Raw genomic sequence first — 22,267 nt, forward strand, 5'->3', positions numbered from 1 at the left:
TGATCAACACATATTTCACGAAGTGCAAAGAGATATAACAGCAGGTTTCAGATATGCAGTATTGCGCTTATTCCTATAGAAGTTTCAGGTCATACAGCTCTCACAATAATCATGCTATTTCACAATTATCATGCTACTTCACAGTTATATTTTACCAGTCTCATGAGAATGTCCTGAAAGAAACTTAATTAAGAAGGAAAGAATATGAGTTTCTATTTTTGAAAAAAAAACATAAAATTCAGTAGATTTAGAAAATACATTGTATCTTGTGAAACCACAGACATCCACATAGGCTGGTGGCAGCATGCTCACAAAAATAACTCACAAACAAACACATGTGCAAGTTGTCACCACAAAGCAACTTAGGAGTAGCAAAGTCAGAACTAGACTAAAGCATTAGCCAAGCATTTGTCCTATTCTCAACCCCAAACCCTCAAACTTTTGTTCCTGACTCAGCTTGTTCCCAGGAGTCACCAAAGGCTTTCTAAGAATAGTTGAAGGTCTGTGAATAATAATAAATACATTTATTTTTTCTTTCAGAAAAAATAATCATTTACTTTCTTACTTCTTTTCTTAAAATATAAGGGGAGGAATAGAACCAACATAGAAATTTACAAACATAAAGATAAACACAATCATGAATGATGAAGACTTTTTTATTACAAATTTTAGATAACTAATTGATGCTTACCCAAACTGAAAGACAGAGGGGATGAACTTGGAGTCAGTGACGGAGCTAAGAATAGTTTCCAGTCTATGTAGCTCCCTCCTCCTAGACTACTCACTCTCTTCTATTTTAAAGCAGAGTCACTCCACCCATCCTGAAATTTGATTTGTGGTCAAATCTGTGACTTGTTCAAAAATGCTGGTGCATCATGTCCTAAGAATTCTTGATGTTGACAAATAAATATTTAAACATAAAAACAACATTGAGTAATCCCTTGATAGGAAATAATTGAATGATTTCCTCCTATTTTAGCATCAGTTTCTCAGGCTGAATAATAAATAATGCTTATTGCCTGTGTCCCGATATTAGGACACTTTCAGTTCTAAACGGTCTTGACACTGGGGGCCTGGAGGCTGCCTTTCCAGATATTCCTTGACACCTCCTTTAGCAGACACCACTCAGGAAAGCTCCGTCAGCCTTGGCAGCGTTGGTGCTAGGAGTTTCTAAAGCAAAAGTTGGGGAGAGGCAATGCAAAGTAAGCAGCACTTTCTGGAACTTAGAAATTCTCTGTCTAGGGTCCAGAATGTGACTCCACTCCATCCCAAAACAGATTTCAGCTCCTTGGATTTAAGTCTCAGTAGGGCTCTCTGCCTGGATGAAGAAAAACAGAAAAAAGGAAGTTTTTCTACAGTGCAGAGAAAGAGAAGGAAGCTGTGACTAAGAAGCGTCCCTCAAGTGGAATGCCAAAGGAAACCATAACCCTCAACTCTTGGGCTCCAGGTAAAACAAACTTCAAAAGCAAAATTTGATTTTAGGTATGCATAGTTGCGATGACCCTAACACGAGTAAACTCAACCTACGTTTATGAGTCATCACATCTCAGAAGGATTCAGGAACTAATTCCAGACCAATATAATAATATAATGATAATAGCTAACCTTTCTTTAGAATGTCCTCTATGCCAGACACAGTCTAAGTGATTTACAGGTATTAATTCCTTCATTCTCACACTCACCCAATGAGGCAGGCATTATTATGATGATGCCTATTTTACAGACAAGGACACTCAGGCCCAGAAAGATTAAGCAACTTGCCCACGTCGCTTTACATTAAGAGTTGAAGTCAGAATTTGAACCCAAGAAGGCTGGCTCTGAAGACTAGACTAATCACAGAATCCAACTGCCGCTGCTTGTGGAAGGTTAAGAAAGGAGGAGCTGCAAAAGGGAGAGTTCTCAGTACATTTTTTGAGCCAGTGTCTTTGCTCCCCACAGGGGCTGGGACCACTCTTGACTCTCTTATCTGTCAGGGGTTTAGTCAGCCTCTTGGCATGTGGAGTGGCTCTGAGAGGAAGAGATACAGAGTCCTTTGACCGCTGGGAGATTGACCATGAGATGTTCACCATAAATTAGAGGAATTAGGTCTGCACATTGTTATTCTTGACCTACTTGTGGAAGTCCATTTTATCAGGATCTTATTGCAATTGGGGCATGAGATCACAGTCAGGAGCCAGCGAGCCTGCAACGGTGCCTGCGATTGCCCAAGTGCTGCGTAGGGTTTGTTCAATAAAATAACACAAACTAGGAATTGTTTTACATTTGATATCCCAAAACGTCTTTTTAAAACATGTATTAAGTTTGAGCATTCATTCTTAAACCAGGCCACGTGAGCACTGGTTTCTCAGTTTAGAAAATAAAGCTTCCATCAATTTTAACATCATGATGAAATTCTGCAGGAATATTTATTAAAGTTGAACTATTCCTGTAAAACAATTCAGTTGTTCATTTGACAATTATGACTTTTCGTTCAAAGTGCAGCACTGTGTGGTACTTATCATCAACATCACTCAAATTTTATAGATAAAAATAAAAACCCAAGGATAAGACTGGTTATGTAATTTGACTAAGTTCACCCAATTGCGGCTGGGGTTGAAACAAGACTTGCTGAACTTCAAAGCCAAGGTTTTTTTTTTTTTTTACCCCTAATGTCAACTAAAAAAGAGAACATTCTCTATGCCAGAGATTAGAGTGGTAAAGCTTTTCTTTTTATAATTGGGACTGGGTTATTAAAATAAGCTAGTCTATACTTTCTTCTTTGAAAAGAACTAAATCATTTTGGCTTCTCACTATTCAGGCACCACCCAACATAACAGAGAGTAGTTTATAGCAACTTGAGACAAACTGCAAAAAGGCAAGCTCTTCTAATAAATGAATAAAGCAAGGCATTTTAAGCACTCACACATTTCTGCCAACTTAATCAGAAAACTTGCAGTATCTGCTTGTTTCTCTGGCAAATATCCACTTTTTAAAGATTTCTCATAACTACTATCCCTTTTCAGATTAATTTCATAGAATCTAACCTCATTGAACTAGATTTTTCTTAATTTTGTTACAGTTTTGAAATCTTATATATGTCTGTTTATAATCTACTTCACTGACATATCCACTAAAAAAAACAAAGAACAAAAGAACAAACAAAACTTTATGTTTTGAGGGCAACAACTAGTTGCTGGCATATGGAATGTGACACTCAAATACTTCCAAACTTAGAAGGCATCTTTCAAGACTTCTTCATTTGACTTAGCAGATATCACACTGAAATGTAACATGCAAATGCCCTAACACATTCCAGAGCTGGCCACGTGTGGCCTGCTCTTACTGTAAACCAGTGTCAAAAGACAGGGAACTTGGTTACATTAATCTTGTATGAATTTCCGTGAGTCAGGCTCTCATTGAGTGACTCTCACTATAAGCCGGGGATGGATTTTTCCCCTTCATTTCATTAGAGGACATCTGGGTACCATTTTTATTCTGTTTTTCTTTTAATTATTTTTGTCTTGATGAAAATGTTTGCAGGATCTGCAGCGGATGGGGCAGAACCAGCATGGCCCTAAACGACTTGGCCTGGGCCTCTGGAGAATGTGCTGGACCCCCGAGCTTTATTAGCTGTGTCGCCTTGAGCAAAGTGCTTGCCTCTGGGATCCTTCTTGCCCACACTCTAAACTCTAGGCCCACTCAAGCCTCCACTCCTTCCCTCCAAACTCCTTCCTGCTTCACCCAATCCTCCCCTCCAAAAACCAGAAGACCCATCTGAATGGCTATTATTAAAAACTCAAAAAACAGCAGATGTTGGGATGGATGTGGAGAAAAGGGAATGCTTATACATTGTTGCTGAGAATATCAATTAGTTCAATCTCTATGGAAAATAGTACGAAGGTTTCTCAATGAACCAAAAATAAAACTACCATTCACCCCAGAAATCTCACTACTTTTCTAAGGAAAAGAAATCATTATATAAAAAAGACACCTCTCCACCACTACTAGTGTGTTCACTGCAGCACTGTTCACAATAGGAAAGTCATGGAACCAACTTAAGTGTCCATCAATGGTTGACTAAAGAAAATGCGGTACCTATGCACTAAGGATTACTATGCAGCCATAAAAAGAATGAGATTATATCCTTTGCCACATGGATGGAGCTGGAGACAATTATCTTAAGTGAACCAGTTAAGAAACAGAAAACCAAACACCACATGTTCTTACTCATATATGGGAGCTAAACCATCGGTACACATGGATGTAAGATGGAAATAAGAGACGCTGAGGACTCCAAATGTAGGAGGGTAGGGGGTGATGAACAAAAAATTACCTCCTGGGTACAATATTCACTAATTAGGTAAGACCAATCCCCAACAGTATGCAATATACCTTTGTAACAAACAAGTACATATACCCTAGAATCTAAAATTTTTAAAAACAAACAACAACAAAAAGAAAAAACCAGAAGAAACCAGCATATATTCAAGGAACAAGTGGAATTCACAAAAGCTTCATGTCTCCAGAACAGAACTTCTGATCTCCTCCAGCCTCCTTGCCTCCCTTGCCCCAAAGAAAAGTCAGTGTCTCCCCTTGCCTTCTAATCACAATGATGAAAACTCCATGCTGAATGTTGGCTCAGACCAAGACTCCATTTATTATTGACTCTTCTCTTCCTCACATACTGGAAATGCAATCCATCAGGACAGCTTATGGTTTCATCTTCAAAGCACATCCTACCTGCAATTACACCAATTACATCTCTCCATTCTCATGGCCACCATCCTTGTCCAATCCACCATGGTCTCTCACTTGGATTTTAATAACTGCTTCTAAATTGCTGTCCCTGCTTCCTTGTACCCTCTTAAGTCTATTCCTAAAACAGATACTCTGGAGATTCTGTTAGAACCTAGGTCAAATCAAGGAGACCTCCAAATTCTTCCACCTCACCCAGAGGAAAAGCCAACATCTTTACAGAAGTAGTGAGGACCCACACGATGGAACACCACCAATCACCTCTCTGACCCCTCCCCTCCAAACCCATATCCTCGTTGCTGTTCCTTGAAGGCACTAGGCACACGTTGTTCCTTCCGCCTGGACAGCTTCTTCCCATTACCCACCTCCTCCAAGAGCTAACTTACCTCCTCCAAGTGGGCACTCAGACCGTACATTCTCAATGAGACTTAGCCTGACTACTCAATTTTCTATTCTTTTTTTGCTTCTGATTTTTAAAAATTGTGCTGAAATTAACATAACATAAAATTAACTATTTTAAAGTGCACAATTTAGTGGCATTTGGTACATTCCCAATGTGGTACAACCACTAACTTTATCTAGTTTCAAAACATTTTCACCATCCCCAAGTATAATCCCACACTCATTAACATGAAGTCCCCATTCTTCCTCTTCTACCATAAACCCATAGCCACCACCAATCTACTTTCTGACTCTATGGATTTATCTATTCTGAATATTTCCTATAAATGGAATCACGCAATAAGTGCCCTTTGTGACTGCCTTATTTCACTAAGCATAATCTTTCCAAGTTTTGTTCATATTGTAGCATGGGTCTGTACTTTATTGCTTCTAATGATTGAATTATATTCCACTGCATGTACCTACCACACTTTGTTTACCCATTCATCCGTTGATGGGCATCTGGGTTGCTTCTAGCTATTGACTATTTTGAATAATGCTGCTATTAGTGTCCAAGTATTTGTTTGAGTTCCTGACCAATCAATTTTGAATTACAGTGTCTCCTCTCCCATTCCCTATCTCCTTAACCTGCTCCAATTTTTTTCTAAGGCATTCATCACTGTCTAACATTCTAATTATGCATCATGTTTATTATTTTCTGTTTTATCCATTGGAATATGACCTCCAGAAGGCAAGATTATTTTTGTGAGTTTTGTGAGTTTTGATACAGCTCACGTGCCTGGAAGAGCACAAAGTAGGTGCTCAGAAATGTTTATTTATTATTATTATTTCTGAGGCAAGGTCTCACTCTGTCACCCAGGCTGGAAAGCAGTGGTGCGATCATGGCTTACTGCAGCCTCCATCTCCCAGGCTCAGGTGATCCTCCCACCTCAGCCTCCAGAGTAGCTGGGACTACATGCACGCATCACCATGCCCAGCTAATTTTTGTGTTTTTCATAGAGACAGGGTTTTACCATATTGCACAGGTTTGTCTCAAACATCTGGGCTCAAGAGATCCACCCACTTTGATCTCCCAAAGTGTTGGGATTACAGGCCTGAGTCACTATGCCCAATCTCAGAAATATTTATTGAATGAACCAGTGCAGATGACCAGGGGATGTAATTTGGGATCCAAAAAATAAAGCTTTTATATATGGATCTGAACAAGAGCAGTCTAAATTTTATCATGCTCTTACATCTCTACCCTGAATATCTGTCTTATTCCTTTTATCTCATCGGACGATAAGACCTGAGTCACCCTTGGGAGGTCCCATGGGAACTCCTGGGCCAAGAAGAGATGGAACATAGAGAGCCAAAAGAAGCTCTGTGGACTGCAGACACATAGGAAAAAGAAATGGGCTGTGGCCATGTGAAAAACAGCCAACAGTCTTAACAGTTTGCACATGTGAAATGACTAAATCATCATTAAGATCCCTTCAAGACTAATATTTTAGACTATTGTGTAATTTCAAACTAATTCCACAGACTTTATTGCTGTGGTCTGCATTTGTCACCCTTTATTTAGTTCATGTGCATCTTCTTTTGTCCTGAGGTCAGGGTAACCTTATTCTCCCAGCAGCAGAATCAGCTTCTAAAGCTTCTATGGAAATCTAAAATCTGCATGGAAAATTAAAGTACTGGAAATACCCAAGACATGGTTAAAGAATAAGAACAAAGTCAGAGAACTTACACAACCTGACCTTAAGACTTAATGTAAAAGCTACCATAGTGAAAACAGTGTGGTATAGGCATAAGGGCAGACATATTGATCAAAGAAGAGAGAGTCCAGAAGTAGACTCAAAAATATACAGTAAATTAATGTTTGATTAAAATGCCAACATAAGTTTATGGTGAAAAACACTGCCTTCAACACATAATGATGGAAAAATTGACTGTCTATATGAAAAAGCTCTACCTTACATTATACACAAAATTAAAATAAAAATGGATTGTATTACATAATAGAAAATCTTACACCTGAAGTAGGAACATATTTTTTAAATGGATACAAAAATCACTAATCATGAAAGAAAAATAAATCATAGCTTGGACTTTATTAAAATTAGAAACTTTTCTTTTTCAAAGACATCATTAGAACTTGAATAGACTAAGCCACAGACTCAGACAAAATACTCATAATGTGCACATCAGATAAAAGACTTGTACCTATACTTCATAAATAACTCTTACAAATTCATATGGAAAAGATAAAATAGCCCAGTTTTTAAAATAAGGAAAAGATTTGAACTGATATTTCACAAAAGAAAATATATCAATGTTCAATAAGCACAGGACCAAGTGCTCAAAGTTACTAGTTATTAGATAAACGTAAACATTTAAAATCACAATGAGATTCTATTTCATAGCTAATAAAAATGTCTGATAATATCAAATTTTGGCAAGGATGTGGCGCACCTGGAACTCTCATGCATCACTGATAGGAGTGTAAAATGATACAATGAACATAGTTTGGCAGTTTCTGATTATATGCTTGCATTACGCTCCAGAAATTCTCCTCCTGGGGATTTACCTAAGAGAAGTAAAAACTCATGCACACAAAAAGACTTGTACACAAATGTTCATACCAGTTCGATTCATATAGCCAAATACTGGAAACAATACCAATGACCATCAGCACATATATGGCTAAACTATTCTATATTCATACAATGGAACACTACTCAGCAGAAGAAAAAAAAACACTGATTCACAAAATATAAACGAATCTTAGAAACATACTGAATGAAAGAAACTAGTTTTAAAAGAATGCATGCTATATGGTCCCATTTATATAATGTTCCCAAACTGCAAGGCCAGTGAGTGGGTACTTAGAATGGAAGACGAAGGGTGGCAATTACTTATAAAAGAGTATGAGAGAGATGTGTGGAATGTGTCAATTGAGATGATGGTTTCAGAGGTGCCATGTGTGGATATTTGTACCCTCCTCACCTCATGTTGAAACAGATCCCCAATATTGAAGGTGGGGCTTAAGGGGGAGTGTTTGGGTCTTGGGGGTGGATCCCTCATGAATAGATGAATTCCCTTCCTCAATCCCCTCCCTTGGTGGTGAGTACTCACTCTATTAATTCCCATGGGAGCTGGCTGTTAAAAAGACTTGGCACTCCCCCACCCCTTGCTTCTTCTCTCCCAAGTGATCTCTGCACACGCCAGCTCCCCTTAACCTTCCACCAGGATTGGAAGCAACCTGAGGTCCTCACCAGATGCAGTGCCCAGTCTTGAACTTTGCAGCCATTAAAATCATGAGCCAAATAAACTTTTTCTTAATAAATTACCCAGCCTCAGGTATTATTTTATAGCCATACAAAACAAAGACAATAGAGTACACATGTATCAAAACAAAAAAAGTGTGTATTTTAGTGTATATAAATTATATACACTATATATATATATATATATATATATATAAAAAACCTAACAGAAAGTTAAAGAACATCTACTGTATGGCTCCATAACTTCCCCCCTTACCCAACAGAATTAACAAACATCTCCACAAAACACTTATAAAAGAATATTCGTAAATGCCATATTCATAATACCAAAAATGAAAAATAATCTAAATGTCTAACAACAGGAGAATAGATCCTTATTTTTTTTAATGTAAACTACTCAGCAATGAAAAGGAAGGAAATACGGATATAACTACAGGATGACTCTCAAAATCAGCATGTTCTGTAACTCTGAGTTTGTCTCAAAACAAAAAATAATAAAGTCTTGCTCCCGAAAAATTATGTTAAGCAGAAGAAACTAAACACAGAAGACTACATATTGTATATCATACCTATAGGAAGCCCAACAATAGGGAAATTATAATCTATCATGCTGGAAACCAGAGAATATGTGGAAATTTGATTGGAAAGCGGTGAGCGCAACTCTCTGGGAAGAAGAAATGCTGTTCTGTGCTGTTGGGATAATGATATGGATGATGATACATGGTGGATATGATTGCCGAATCTCATTCAACTGAATATGTAAGATTGATGCTTTTAATTGAATATTAGTTGTTTCTCAACAAGTAAAGTAAAAGAGTAGAAAATCATATTCTCCCATTATGTAATAGGAAGAGCGCTGTATTGAAGTCGGGAGACCCAGATTCATTTCTGGGGTCTGTCACAACATGATAAATCTCCACTGGAGGCCTTGCCAATATTTTATCATCAAGCTCCTCATAATAAGCCAGCTGTAGAGGAAATGGTTCCTTTTCAAAAATTATTCATAGAACAAGTTGTCTGTGAATAATTCTTGTTTTGATCATTTTTCCCCCAAAACTTTTAGCTAAGTTTCCCCTCTGAATTTATTTCCATTTTTTCCATGTAAGATTAAGGGCAATGGGACAGGCAACACAAAAGCATGAAGGACAGCCAGAAGGACAGCACTGTGGAATGTGAGCAGCCGAAGGCCTGAAGAGCAAAGACTGAGGTTTCCCAAAGAAGAAAGAATTCTGCCTCAAGACTGCAACATAGAAATCCCGCCTGAAATTCCGACTGGCTGCCCTATGGAATTCAGAGTCAAGACTACAACACCAACTCTTATCTGAATTTCCGGTCTGCCAGCCTGCCTTGTATCTTTTAGATTGCCAAGCCCCACAATCTCATGAGTCAATTCATTAAAATAGATAAGAGTATAGATAGATTAGGTAGATACATAGATAGATAATCTCCTACTAATTCTGTTTCTCTGGAGAACTCTAAGACAGCACATACCAATGACAAGACTTTGTCCCCTGTAATTGATTTTCAAAACAGAAGCCAGAGTGGTCCTTTCAAATTACTCCTCTCCTCAAACCTCTGCTTTACCCAACAAAAGCCAAATTGCTTACAATGAACAAGAAGACCCTCTGGGGGTCTGCCACCCCTCACCTCTCTGATTTACATCCTGCTACAACCCAATCTTAACTCCACAACATGTGCACTTTTGTCCTTCCTGTTGCTTGGCCTCCCGAGCCTGCTCCCACCTCAAGGTGTTGCACCAACTGTTTACCCTCTCTTGCATTTTCTTTCTCCAGGTGTCTGTGTGATTCACTCCCTCACTTTCTTAATGAGGTCTGTTCTCCCCCACCCTTTGACCAACTAATCCTGTGCTCTCAATCTTCCTAACTCTGCTTGATTTTTTTTCCTCCATGGCATTTATAACTTGCAACACACTGAATACCTGACTTAAACATCATGTATATTTCCTGTTTTGTTCATTTACGTTTCCCCAGGAGATCCTCAATAAATACATATTGAATTAAAAATAAATGAATGGTCTATGGTTGAGTTTATATGAGGATCAAGTTTCTCTCCAAATGTATGTTTACTGAAGTCAAATCCTTTTTTTAATTTTTATAATAGATATGAGAAAATTTTTATAATAAGTTAAAAATCTATGAAGTAATTTACATACTGAGTTTGTTCTCATTTTATGTGAAAAAAATCACAAAATTTTATTTACTCATCAACTACCACTTTGTAAAGCTATACATGGGAGAAAGTCTAATAAGGAACATAGAACATTAATCAACTTTGTTGTATTAAAGGAGTGAGTTTATGAATTACACATTTTATTATTCTTAAACTACCTGTAACAGTGTAATATTGTTTGGGTAATTACAGTGCATTTTAAAATGTATTTTGCTGAAACATTTTAATTTTAAAGAAATTGCTCTGATTTTAAAATATTGCCCTTATAAGCAGCTAAGTGTACATGAAAACATCATTCAATGGAAAATAATAAAAGAAGACATGGAAATAATACAAGTACTGAGAGAGTTGTACAATTTCAGAATGCTTTGAATCAATCAAATTTCTAAGTTGATCCATCATTGTACTGGAAGCTTGACACTCAATCAGCGTCAACCTTGCCAATTACAAAGAACTCTTCTCTGGAATTCTGGTTTCTAAGGGTCACACTTTTTGCAATATAATATTTTCTCTCTTAAATAGTCTGTATCTACTACTAATAAATAGTAGCTGGGTATCCATGTTATGTAACAGAAGGGAAATGAAATTGTACATTTTTTAAGGTAATTCTGAGAAATTTTTACATAACTTTAGATAAATCTCCTGGTAATTCTGAAATAACCATTGTGGTTGAAAATGGGCTATATTGGAAGGTTTGAGTGCTTTAAAAAAAATTAAACTCCCACCTCTCTTCCAAGTTGCTGCAAGATGAAATGCTCCTTTCTTTATCTACCTTGTCCTCCCCTTCTCTGAAGAAGGAAATTCTACCACAGGGCCCGGGAACCTGAGCAACTGTGTTATTTATTTTAGATCCTTGGTCATTCTAGATTTTCTCAGGTTCAGCGAGAAAATATCTATGCCCACCAGATTACATAAAAAGTATGAGATGAGGTTTGGGAAACAGGATAAAGACTTATAAACTGGAATTCAGGATGTGGTTTATGGAAAGTCTTAAGGTAAATGAGCATATCTCAACTCAGGGACAGACAAGTCTTAGCAGCTCTCCTCTTATCAAACAAATCTTATTTCCATTTTCTTTCCATTTTTCTGTGCTCAAGACATGTTTAGCTAACTGCAGAGACATGCCAAAGACAATCAAATCCTTTTTTATGTGAATATCAGATTTAAGAATGCTTTCATCGTAAGGGTGAAACTAGAAATCAGAGGTGAGTGAATTAGCCCTGGATCTGACCCAGCGACCAGAGGCACAAACCATCACTGGCAGATTGAGATAAGGGGAGGATGAAAGTGGCAGCAAACAGCCTGAAGACAAAGAAAATAGAAAAACCAAAAGGAGCCACATTTACATTAGACCTCCAATTTCCTGAAAATACTCCCTTAATGAAAGCAGGAGCCAAACCCACTTTAGGTAATTCATTTGGTTTCTATGATTGAGGAATGTGTTAGTTTCAAAAATCTTCATGTAGATTATTTTTGAAAAGGTTGTTCACTTTGCATGGGGGCTAGTTTTCTAGATAATTCCTCTAAAGGGTGATTTTTCCGGTGTCTTCAGAGTTGGTGCGTATGTTTGTGATCTGGCACAGACTACTCAGGGAGCATAAAGCAGCTCAGATTTCCAGAAACCACTACTCAGGAAAAAAAGGCAAAATGAAAAGAAAGTAATTTTGAACATTACAACCCCAAATCAAACAAGGTTTTGCTCAAGAAGAAAAAAACGATGAGAGAATTCCTCACTAAAGTCTCGGTCTTTACCCATAAGTTCACTGTTCCTAAAGAGTCATGAAATCCAAGAAAACTTGTCCTCAGCATGGGCATCAAGAGACTCTGATTTTCTTTATAGTTTGAGGTCTCTGCTCAGATGGTGAATCAAAGACATTCAGCTATAGTGTGGGGTTCTTTCAGCCAAGCTTGCAGCAAAAGGTACATGATATTTTCTGATCGTAACACCCCAGACTGAAGAGGAATTACAGAAATGCTGACTGGTCCTGTGGGTGGACAGGGAGAGTGGGGATTAGGGAGGATGACCAGCAACCCCAGGGGCATCGACATCATCCCATTCCTTTTCTCCATGGCATACACCCCTATTCATGGAGCCTCAGTTGGGTGGCAGTGGGGCTGAGAGGGCAGAGGCCCCATTACTCAATGACTCTGACCTCAGACACTACATCACACTTTGACTGCAAGGCTCCCAAGAGGAAGGCATAGGATGTGTGGAATCCTAATTAGGGGAAAAATGTCAGACTGGCAGTACCAAGGGAAAGCAAAGAGAGAAAGCAGGTAAACTGTAAATCTGCCTTTCTTCATGGCCCAGGACACACAGCTCTTCTGAGCAAATAACTCACAATCTTCCTGCACCCAACTATCACCAAACACCTGCAAGTTAGCTCACTACAACCTTGGCATTATCAGTACTGCACATAGCACCCTGGAGCCCAGGAACTATCCTATAAATATCCAGCAAGCCTTTGTTTCTTTGCAGTCAGCTCCTCTCTGGCTGTGCTGCCCGTTGCAAACTTGTAATGTATTTTCATACTTTCTCTAATAAATCTGCCTTTCTTTATCTACAACTGTCTTAGTAAATTATTTTACCCCTGTACCACCAGCCCAGATAGCTGTCGGTCACCTATGACAGGGAAGTATTCGTTCCAATCATAGAATGAGCTCAAAATTGGACCCTCATATCCACACTTAAGTCATGTTTAACTAAGTTGTCACAGACAAAAGTGGTCTTAGATAGGATCTGCAGTTGTTGAAATTAAAGACTACCCACCCACCTGATAAGTTATCAAGTCTTCTCTAAATCTCAGTTACATCTTGGTGGACACCATCTTTATTCTGTGTTTTTCCATTAGGACAGCATCCCCTTCTACCCAGGGCTCAGTCACACCCAACTCCAGAGCCAATTCCACAGACTCAGCCCAGCCACACACATGCCCAGGTTTAGTCTTGCTGTAGGGAGCCTGGGGCCCTCGTCAGCGTTGGTTGGAAGTACAGGATCAGAGTCAGCAAGGACTTGGTTTCATCCCTACTTCACAGCACTATCGTCATAAGAATGGCAGGATATGGTGTGTGGAAAGTGCTTGGCTCAGGGTCTGGCACATAGTCTCAGTAAATGTTGATTGCTGCTGCCGCTATGTTATTCCAAGTGTACTAAGGACAAATACAACCCAGACAAGTTGGAGCCATCCTACCCTTGGCCCACAATATTTTAAAGCTGTTTATGTCATCACCCCATTTCTCCATCCTCCTCTGTGTCTGAGCCAAGGCCTCAGCCCCTATTCAGAATCCAGACGCCCTGCCTAGTTAGCCTTTTCCTTTTTCTCTGGGAACTGGGCTCTTGGTTGCTGTTAGATTTTTGTTCTAGGACCAGAGGGATCTTTTCCACCAATCTGTAGTAGGACCCTACTGCACATGCACACACATGCGTGCACACACACACACTCATGCAGACACACACGCATACTCCCACAATGTTGGCATCGCCAGTGTTGGAAGACTGTATCCCCCCAACCAGACTTCATTTGGCCTTAGACATGGATGTCAGCCTGGCTCAAAGTCATCACCCGAATCCTTGGGGGGGGCTCTCCTTTGTAGTTGTCTGCCTCTGCACTCTCAGAAAACCAGGAAGTATGGAGGGATGGGCAGAGAAATATAAACCCTTGTGATGATAGGACAGATATTTTAAAGGACATAGATGAAGAGAGTTCTCCTAGAGGAAAAACGGGTATCTGAAAACCGAAGACACTCCAGATATACTTGAGCTATGCGGCCACATCTCCAAACACAGAGGCACCCAAGTAGAAAAGTAACTTGGAATCAATCTCCTCACCTAAACAATGCATTCAAGAGCAGGGAGAACCCCAGGTCCTGCTGGGGATCCTGTAACATTCATATCAGCAGTCCCAGCAGCCTATCTACAGGGCACAGAGATCAAAGTTCCCCAAGCAGGGAAGGAAAAAAATAAGGACAATGATGAGGTCTGACAACATTTAAGTGCTGAGTGCTGTCTGAGTAATGCACTAAACCCTTACACCTGTTTAACCTTCAGAAACCACACTCTGATCATGATGTTAGTACTAATATGCTAGTGACCTCTTTGTAAGCAAGGAACCCAAGATTTAAAGACGTAGATGAGTTGCCTAATGTCATGTAACAAGTAAGTGTAACAGCAGGGATTAAATGCAGATCTGCATTAGTCCAGAGCCTTCTGTCTCCAACACTATGCATGGAATAGCCAAAATGAGATAATCATGTCCATAATGGTATTCAGAAACGATGGCACGTGAAGAGTTTGGCCTCAGAATCTGGCAGGAGAATGGTTATAGCCAGACAGAAATATGCCTCCCACTTTCTTATGCCTGGAAGAAATTATAAGGAAAAACTGACATTCAGTGGATAAAGCTTTGGGGGCCAGTTCTGCCATGTCGACCTCTGCAACCCTCTGTTGAGTAGCCTTCAGAGAAAAGAAGAACGGAGCCACCAAGCAGAGGATCAAAGCAGGCACCCGCAACAAACTCAAAGTTACATCAGTCATTTACTCCCCACCCCTCCGGAAACAATGGCCCTCACTCAAGAGGGCCTTCTCATATCTGTACATCCACCCCCATCATGTCCCTTCTCTATTTCCTTCTTGCAGATGGCTACGACCCGGCTTCCTCACCCCTTTGGTCAGCAGCTTCTTGCTTCATTAGTTTTGTTTTTTTTCCTTCGTCTCCATCTGAGTAGATTACACTGCTGGATTTTGTGGATTTCAGAAAGAATAAGTCCAGAATATGAGCACTCTATGTGTATACTGCAAAGCCCCCATCCTGTCTTACCCTCAACCACGTCTTTTCCAACACATTAGACCAAAGTCCCGTATTACACAAATAAGATTTCAAGGGATTTCATCCATCTGTACCATGATTTTCCCATGGGTAATACTACTTTTCTCACAAACAAAATTGATAACAATGATTATTATCAACCTAAATTTTGTTCCCTTTGAGATAAAAGTACTTTCGAAAAACACCCCAAAGGCACTTACCCTCATTGGGTTGACCTGAGTTCTTTCTTCCTCAACTTTCTGCGCACAGTCTCATAACTCGGGAAGCCAATTTCTCTAACAACTTTAGAGCTTTACTAAGTGCAACAGCCATCCTCTATTTAAAAACCTCCAATTTTCTTTATCAGTTCAGAGACAGGAACCAGATTACTGATAAGCTGAACCCGATGATCACACTGTTAACAAATGTTAACTGCAGTTTTCACCACATTCTCCTCTACTTGAAAGATCTTTGATGAAGTTCTATTTCCAATTTTTACCTTATCTCTATAGATGGTTACATTTTGTCTTAACTATATTTTGCCTTCCTCACGAGTGACTTTCTCAGCAAAACCTCCCCAACTCCATGTAGGTGGCAGGTCACTCAATTCCCTTAAAGCGAGCTGGTAGTTGTATCTTCCCTGTGGTCACATTTCTAAGAACAACAATGTCCATTTCTGCAGCAAGTTGTTTATTTGGTGTTTTTTTGTTTGTTTTTGTTTTTTTTTAGGGGATGGGCAGAGCCTCTCTATGTTGCCCAGACTGGAGTGCAGTGGTGCAATATCAGCTCACTCTGCAGTAAGTTTTATAATTGATGCCTCACTGGCAATGTTTTTGAAAACTTTGACACATGTTGTGTGCTTAAGTGTACACCGGACTCTGTGTGCAGTAATTTGGTACATGCTATCCCATGCAATCCTCAGAAGCTGACAGGAGCCTCAGACAGGCGAATTACATTACCCAAGGTAGCAGCCAGTACAAGGGAAATCCAGGATCCAAAGTGTCTATACCTGGGCTTTTTCCACGTGCCCCACATGGCCTATCTCAGGTGGTTGTAATAGAGATTTATGGACATGAGATGCAATTATTAGAATTCTGGATAAACTAACCTTCATTATCTATGCAATTTTAAAAAATACGGGTGACTTTCAAATAATCAGGATGTGCCATCTGCCAGAGTCCTCCCTAATATAGTAGAGCATGAGATTTAGGGCGAGAACAGCCTAGTTTTCCTCTTCCCAGCTGCTTGTCTTTGGGTAAATTCTCTAACCTCTCTGTCTTGTGTGAAGGGTATTGTTGTCAATTTTAAATCAATAACCTATGGAGGGTGTCATCCATATTAATGAACACTGGTGATTTTCTGCTCTATCATATACCCATCCTATCACACCCAGCACAATTGTGTTTAAAATAAAAACAAACCTTCCGGCCAGGCACGGTAGCTGATACTGTAATCCCAACAGCCTGGCCAACATGGTGAAACCCTGTCTCTACTAAAATACAAAACATAGCTGGGTGTGATGACGCACGCCTGTAACCCCAGTTACTCAGGAGGCTAAGGCACTAGAATTGCTTGAACCCGGGAGGCAAAGGTTGCAGTGAGCCAAGATTGCACCACTGCGCTCCAGCCTGGATGACAGAGTGAGACTCTGTCTCAAAAGGAAAAAAAAAAAAAAAAAACCTTCAAAATGTATTTGAAAAGATGGAATGATTCATAATATGTACCATATCTAAAGATCATGTTTATGTCAAGAGACTAACAAAACCTGGGTAGCACCTGATCTTTAATCTTCAACATCTGAAGCTCATTTTGGTTTGGGTGCAGAGCTAAGATGTCTTCTCTGTGTGAATACAACCTCAACCCCCAACCCCCACCTCAACACGCAGACAAATGAACACTCTCCAATTTTTGTATACTCTCCAATTTTTGTGGATTTGTGTCAAGACCCTCGTCCCACCAAGTGAGCTAGATCACCTCTTCTCCTTACTTAGGGTCGCCATACATAAAAGATGAAAATTTACATCAAGGAGATAATGGTAGACTCATTTGCATACTATGCAGTCTTTAGGTGGATTATGACTTCACAAGGTCATCAATCATCTATTCTCCACTGCTAGAGAACTGGAGAAAATATACCTAAATAATACACAAAACAGTACTCATTGATGTCCCCAACATTGTGACAGGCACTGTGAGAGGTGCAAGAGAAGATGAGACTCATTGCTGACCACAAGGAACTAAAATAAAGACCATGGGAAAAGAGGGGTGGGGACAGGGATGTAGGATTTTACAAATCTGCAAATTTAAGATTTTTTGTTTTTTGAGATGGAGTTTCACTCTTGTTGCCCAGGCTGGAGTGCAATGGCACGATCTCAGCTTACGGCAACCTCCGCCTCCCGGGTTCAAGTGATTCTCCTGCGTCAGCCTCCCTAGTACCTGGTATTACAGGCACCTGCCACCATACCTGGCTAATTTTGTATTTTTAGTAGAGATGGAGTTTCTCCATATTGGTCAGGTTGGTCTCAAACTCCCGACCTCAGATGATCCCCCCACCTCAGCCTCCCAAAGTGCCGGGATTACAGGCATGAGCCACTGCCCTCGGCCTCAAGATTTAAATTAGACAGAAATTTACAGCAGTTAGAATATTTTTAAAACTATGGTATGTTATCAAGAGACTATAAAGTAGTCTTTACTCAGGAGTATAACTTTTTGGCCTGGCACAGTGGCTCCTGTCACTGTGGGAGGCCAAGGCAGGAAGATTTCTTGAGGCTAGGAGTTTGAGACCAGCCTGGGCAACACAGTGAGATTTTGTCTCTACACAAAAGTTTTTAAATAGAGTGGAACTCAAAAAAAATTTTCTAGCATGGTTGAGCTACAGTTCTATCCTAGTTCTAGATCTCTTAATATCCTTCACATCACATGAATATCATGGCAGCAGTATTTAGAAACTTGCACCACATCCGCTGTGGAACTTATCCTTCAGTCTCTATCATTGGCATTTACATACTTGATTGTCGTCAAAATGAATAATGCCATTTTCCGTGCTTCCATAAATAGTTATCAAATTCAGGGAGACTAATATCCATCAAGGTCCTCCTGACTTAGTGATAAAGAAGGCCACATCTGAATGCAGATATGAGGGCCTAAGCAGCCATGGGTAGCTTGAGGAAGTTTCTCTTGAATGATCCCTCTATGCCAGGGCTCTGCAAAATGTGGAATTCAGACTCCTGCTGCTGTACCCACCTGGCAGGGAGAGACTAGGCAAGCCTGTAAGGGGCCAAGTCCTGCCCCGCTGTGAGGATCGCTCCCCAGGGGTGGAGATCTTTAATGGTGCACCCCAAGCATGGTTTGCTTGCAGGCCATGACACCTCTTGGAGGTAACTCTCCTTAATGAAAGTGCCCCAGAACCAACAAAGGCAGCTCTCTAAGGAGGGCAGAACAACATCTGTGACAATTCACCAATCAGTGACCTGAAAGGAAAGATCAAAGTTGGCCAAACTTATTTGTCTGAAATGAGAATAACATACAGTGCTCCTGGAGAAGCAGAAAAGTGGAGTTCGGGCACACACATGTGTGCTCAAGTGCTTGTTTGTGTGTGCACATGCAGGGTTGTGTCCACATGGAGAGGACATCTGAGCTCTGCACCCAAACCAAATGAGTTTTCGTAATGTTGAAAATTGCCCTAAATTGGCAAAAACAAGAGGTTAGCTAGTCTTCCTTGCACTTTGAAGAAACAGGTTCAGATCCAATACCAATTCCACAGCTTATGATAACCCAGAGTCCCCTCATGACATCTGCTGATTTCTGGGGCTCATTTTCTCCGAGATCCTGTGTCTCTAGCTGCAGGAATATCATCTTTGTTCCGCTCAGCATCAGCCCCAAACTCAGTCCCCTCTCCAGTTTGCAAAAGAAATCCATTTACACCAAACATTTCTAAAATATGGTGTACCTAGCTAAAGATTCACACATCACATGGAAGACCTTATGGCCTCCTACCATCCACCAGGTCCTCCTCCTCCTCTCCTCTCCCCTGCTCATCACCCCTCTTCCCTTCTTTCCAGTGCTTGTCACTGGATGGGCTCAGCCCAAATTCACCAAGGTACCAGGCAGCTAGAAAGCTTAATCTCTTTTAGAAAGAAGGCAGATTGGCTGGGTGCGGTGGCTTATGCCTGTAATCCCAGCACTTTGGGAAGCCAAGATGCATGGATCACCTGAGGTCAGGAGTTCAAGACCAGCCTGACCAACATGGTAAAATCCCGTCTTTACTAAAAATACAAAAATGAGCCAGGAGTGGTGGCAGACGCCTGTAATCCCAGCTACTCAGGAGGCTGAGGCAGGAGAATCGCTTGAACCTGGGAGATGAAGGTTGCAATGAGCCGAAATCCTACCATTGCACTCCAGCCTGGGCGACAAGAGCGAAACTGTCTCAAAAAAAAATTTAAAAAAAAAAAAAGAAAGAAAAGAAAAGAAAAAGAAAGAAAGAAGGAAGATATAGATGGCAAATCCATTTTTCTCTGTCACATTTACCTTTGCTTCACCTTCATGTCTGCATGAGTACCCTTTCCCTCACTTCTAGAACATTCCCTCTTCTTACCTCGTTGCTTTAACCCATTAAATATGTTGTCTAGTAAACCCTACTCCTTTACTCTCTTGAGGAGTATAGACTTTTTTAAAAAGTAGAAAAGTCATAAATACAAATGTCTGAATGGCTTATACAGGAATTCCAGCATCTATGAAAGAAACAAAACTGAAGTAGAATTCGTTTTAACCAAGAAAATTCTAATCAAACCTAATACATAGCCAGAAACTTTACCCTCTCTTAAGATTAGCCCTGTGTGTCTTTACCATACCCCTCACTCAGAATGCTTGTTTTCATGAGATTTAGCAGCAAGCAAACACTCAACCTTATTTTATGGTTACACCATAATATGTGCATTCAGATATTTCATGATTCGATAATGGGTAAAAAATCTTCCTGTGTTCAGAAATTAAATTGGCTGTTTTTTATTTTCCTGAGGCAGTTAGCCTTAATGATTGGCTCCTATTTGTCTGAATATGAACTGTAGGGATCAAATACTTTGCTGTATTCATTCTCTTTCTTGTCCACTCTTTGAGAAATTAAAAATTACAACAAGGCACAAAAGCTAGTGTGTCTCACTCTTCCCCCTTACTCCTATTCCAAAGTTCAGAAAAAGTCTATATTTAGTTGAGAGTTAACACAGGTGTTTGATTTTGGGTTTGTGGAATAGAAGTTATGTTAAAACCATATGTTCACCTGGAAGAAAAAAAATAATTTTGGTAAAAAATTAGATTTTTATATTCTCTCTCTCTCTCTCTCTCACACACACACACACACACTTGCCCCTTCCTTCCTCATCCGTCTTTTGCTCACTAAGCAAAAAAAAAAAAAAAAAAACAGGTTTACTCAATGGTTTCTATAAAACACATTTAGATATTTTCACATTTTAACAGGGTTCACGTGTCCCCCACCAGCCTTGAATAGTTTAAGCAAAAGAATGAGCAACTGGGTAGCTAGAAATTGTGAGTTGTCAACAAAAAGTACCTTTAATAGCTGTGGCAGGCAGCCTCCAAGATGGGCCCCATGATCTCTGCATACTGGTGTTTACATCCTTGTGTAGTCTTTTCTCTCACGGTACCACCTCAGGTCTTTGTCATCAATATAATACGGAATAAGTGATCACATGCCATTTCCAAGATTAGGTTATAAAAGGCATCCTGTGGTCATCTGGGACGCTCTCTCTTGAATCACCCCCTCTGAGAGAAGCCATCTCGAGGGCAGCCCCAGAGAGTGCTCCACATGGACAGGTCCTGAAGCCTCCTGCCAACAGCCACATGAGTGAGCCTAGCAGCAAGTCCTTCAGTTGCAGTCGAGTCTTCAGAGATGACAAAGTGTAGTCAACAGCTTGACCACAACTTCATGAGCAACCCCAAGGCAGAACCACCAAGCTAGGCCACTGTCAGATTTCTGACCCTCAGGAACCATGTGAGATAATAAAGGTTTACTGTTTAAGCTGCTAAATTTTAGAGTAATTTGTTATGGCACAACAGATCCCTAATAGGTGATAGAAAATGAACTTATACTATATTCTTTGTGGATCTAACAACAAATACGTAGAAGTCAGGGGTACTTGCTAGTAAGAAATGACTTGATCTCCATGTTTTTTTTTTTTTTTTTTTTTGGTACTCTATTTCCCTTACAAAGTAGTCAAAAATTCAACTGTTACTCCTACTCAGAAGGCCTTTTAGTGTCTGTGATGTCAGGAAGCCATTTCTGTTATAACTCTGGAGTTTCTGTTATCAGAGGAAACGTCCGGTCTTACAGATTGTTCCACAGATATGAAAAGCACCCTTTCCCTAGTCTGATCACATAAAGTCTCTCCCTTCTACATGCTCATTCTATTTATTCAACAGATTTTATTCATGGATCAGAAGGAAACACATTTGTTTTGTCAAGAAAGCAACATTTCACCATAATGCCCTCACAATCGGGGGTCTTCCCCAAGTTACTACTGGTCAGCAGTGGCGTCTGAGAGACCTCAGGGAGACAGATCTCTATGAACCCTGAGGGGACACTCAGCATCCTTCAGGCAATAGCAGTTGTGATAGCAAAGGCAAGCATTTGTGAGAACAGTGGGTGAAGGACCCCTTGGGCAGCAGCCCATGCTTTGTGCAGACAGTCTTCTCTTTGATCAGAAATGTTCCGATGATGCAATGCCTTCCTGCTGTAGTGGCTCTTGTGCCCTGAAATCTCAAACAAGCACTTTGCCTTATGACACGGTAAGAACATAAAAGGAAAATCTGATCTGTAGGTTATGTTCTCAGTATTTTCCCTGTGTCGTGGCTTTC

General features: G+C 40.1%; 1 protein-coding gene across 4 annotated transcripts in view; it reads right to left on the minus strand.

Moving 5' to 3' along the window:
• IL1RL1 (interleukin 1 receptor like 1) overlaps positions 1–15,849 on the minus strand; it is a 30,243-nt gene extending 14,394 nt beyond the window's left edge. Inside the window, exons 1-2 of one of the 4 annotated variants that reach the window (XM_033175609.1) lie at positions 15,622–15,839; positions 692–1,318 (exon numbers count right to left, since the gene is read on the minus strand). The gene's annotated coding sequence lies outside the window, so the exon portion shown is untranslated. Of the gene's footprint in view, positions 1–691; positions 1,319–15,621 lie in introns of all 4 variants that reach the window. The other 3 variants (XM_033175611.1, XM_033175610.1, XM_033175608.1) reach the window with 3 other exon arrangements.
• Positions 15,850–22,267: the final 6,418 nt, after the last annotated feature.

Source organism: Trachypithecus francoisi, unplaced genomic scaffold (assembly GCF_009764315.1).
Source record: "Trachypithecus francoisi isolate TF-2019V2 unplaced genomic scaffold, Tfra_2.0 Lachesis_group17, whole genome shotgun sequence".
Classification (NCBI taxonomy): Eukaryota; Metazoa; Chordata; class Mammalia; order Primates; family Cercopithecidae; genus Trachypithecus; species Trachypithecus francoisi.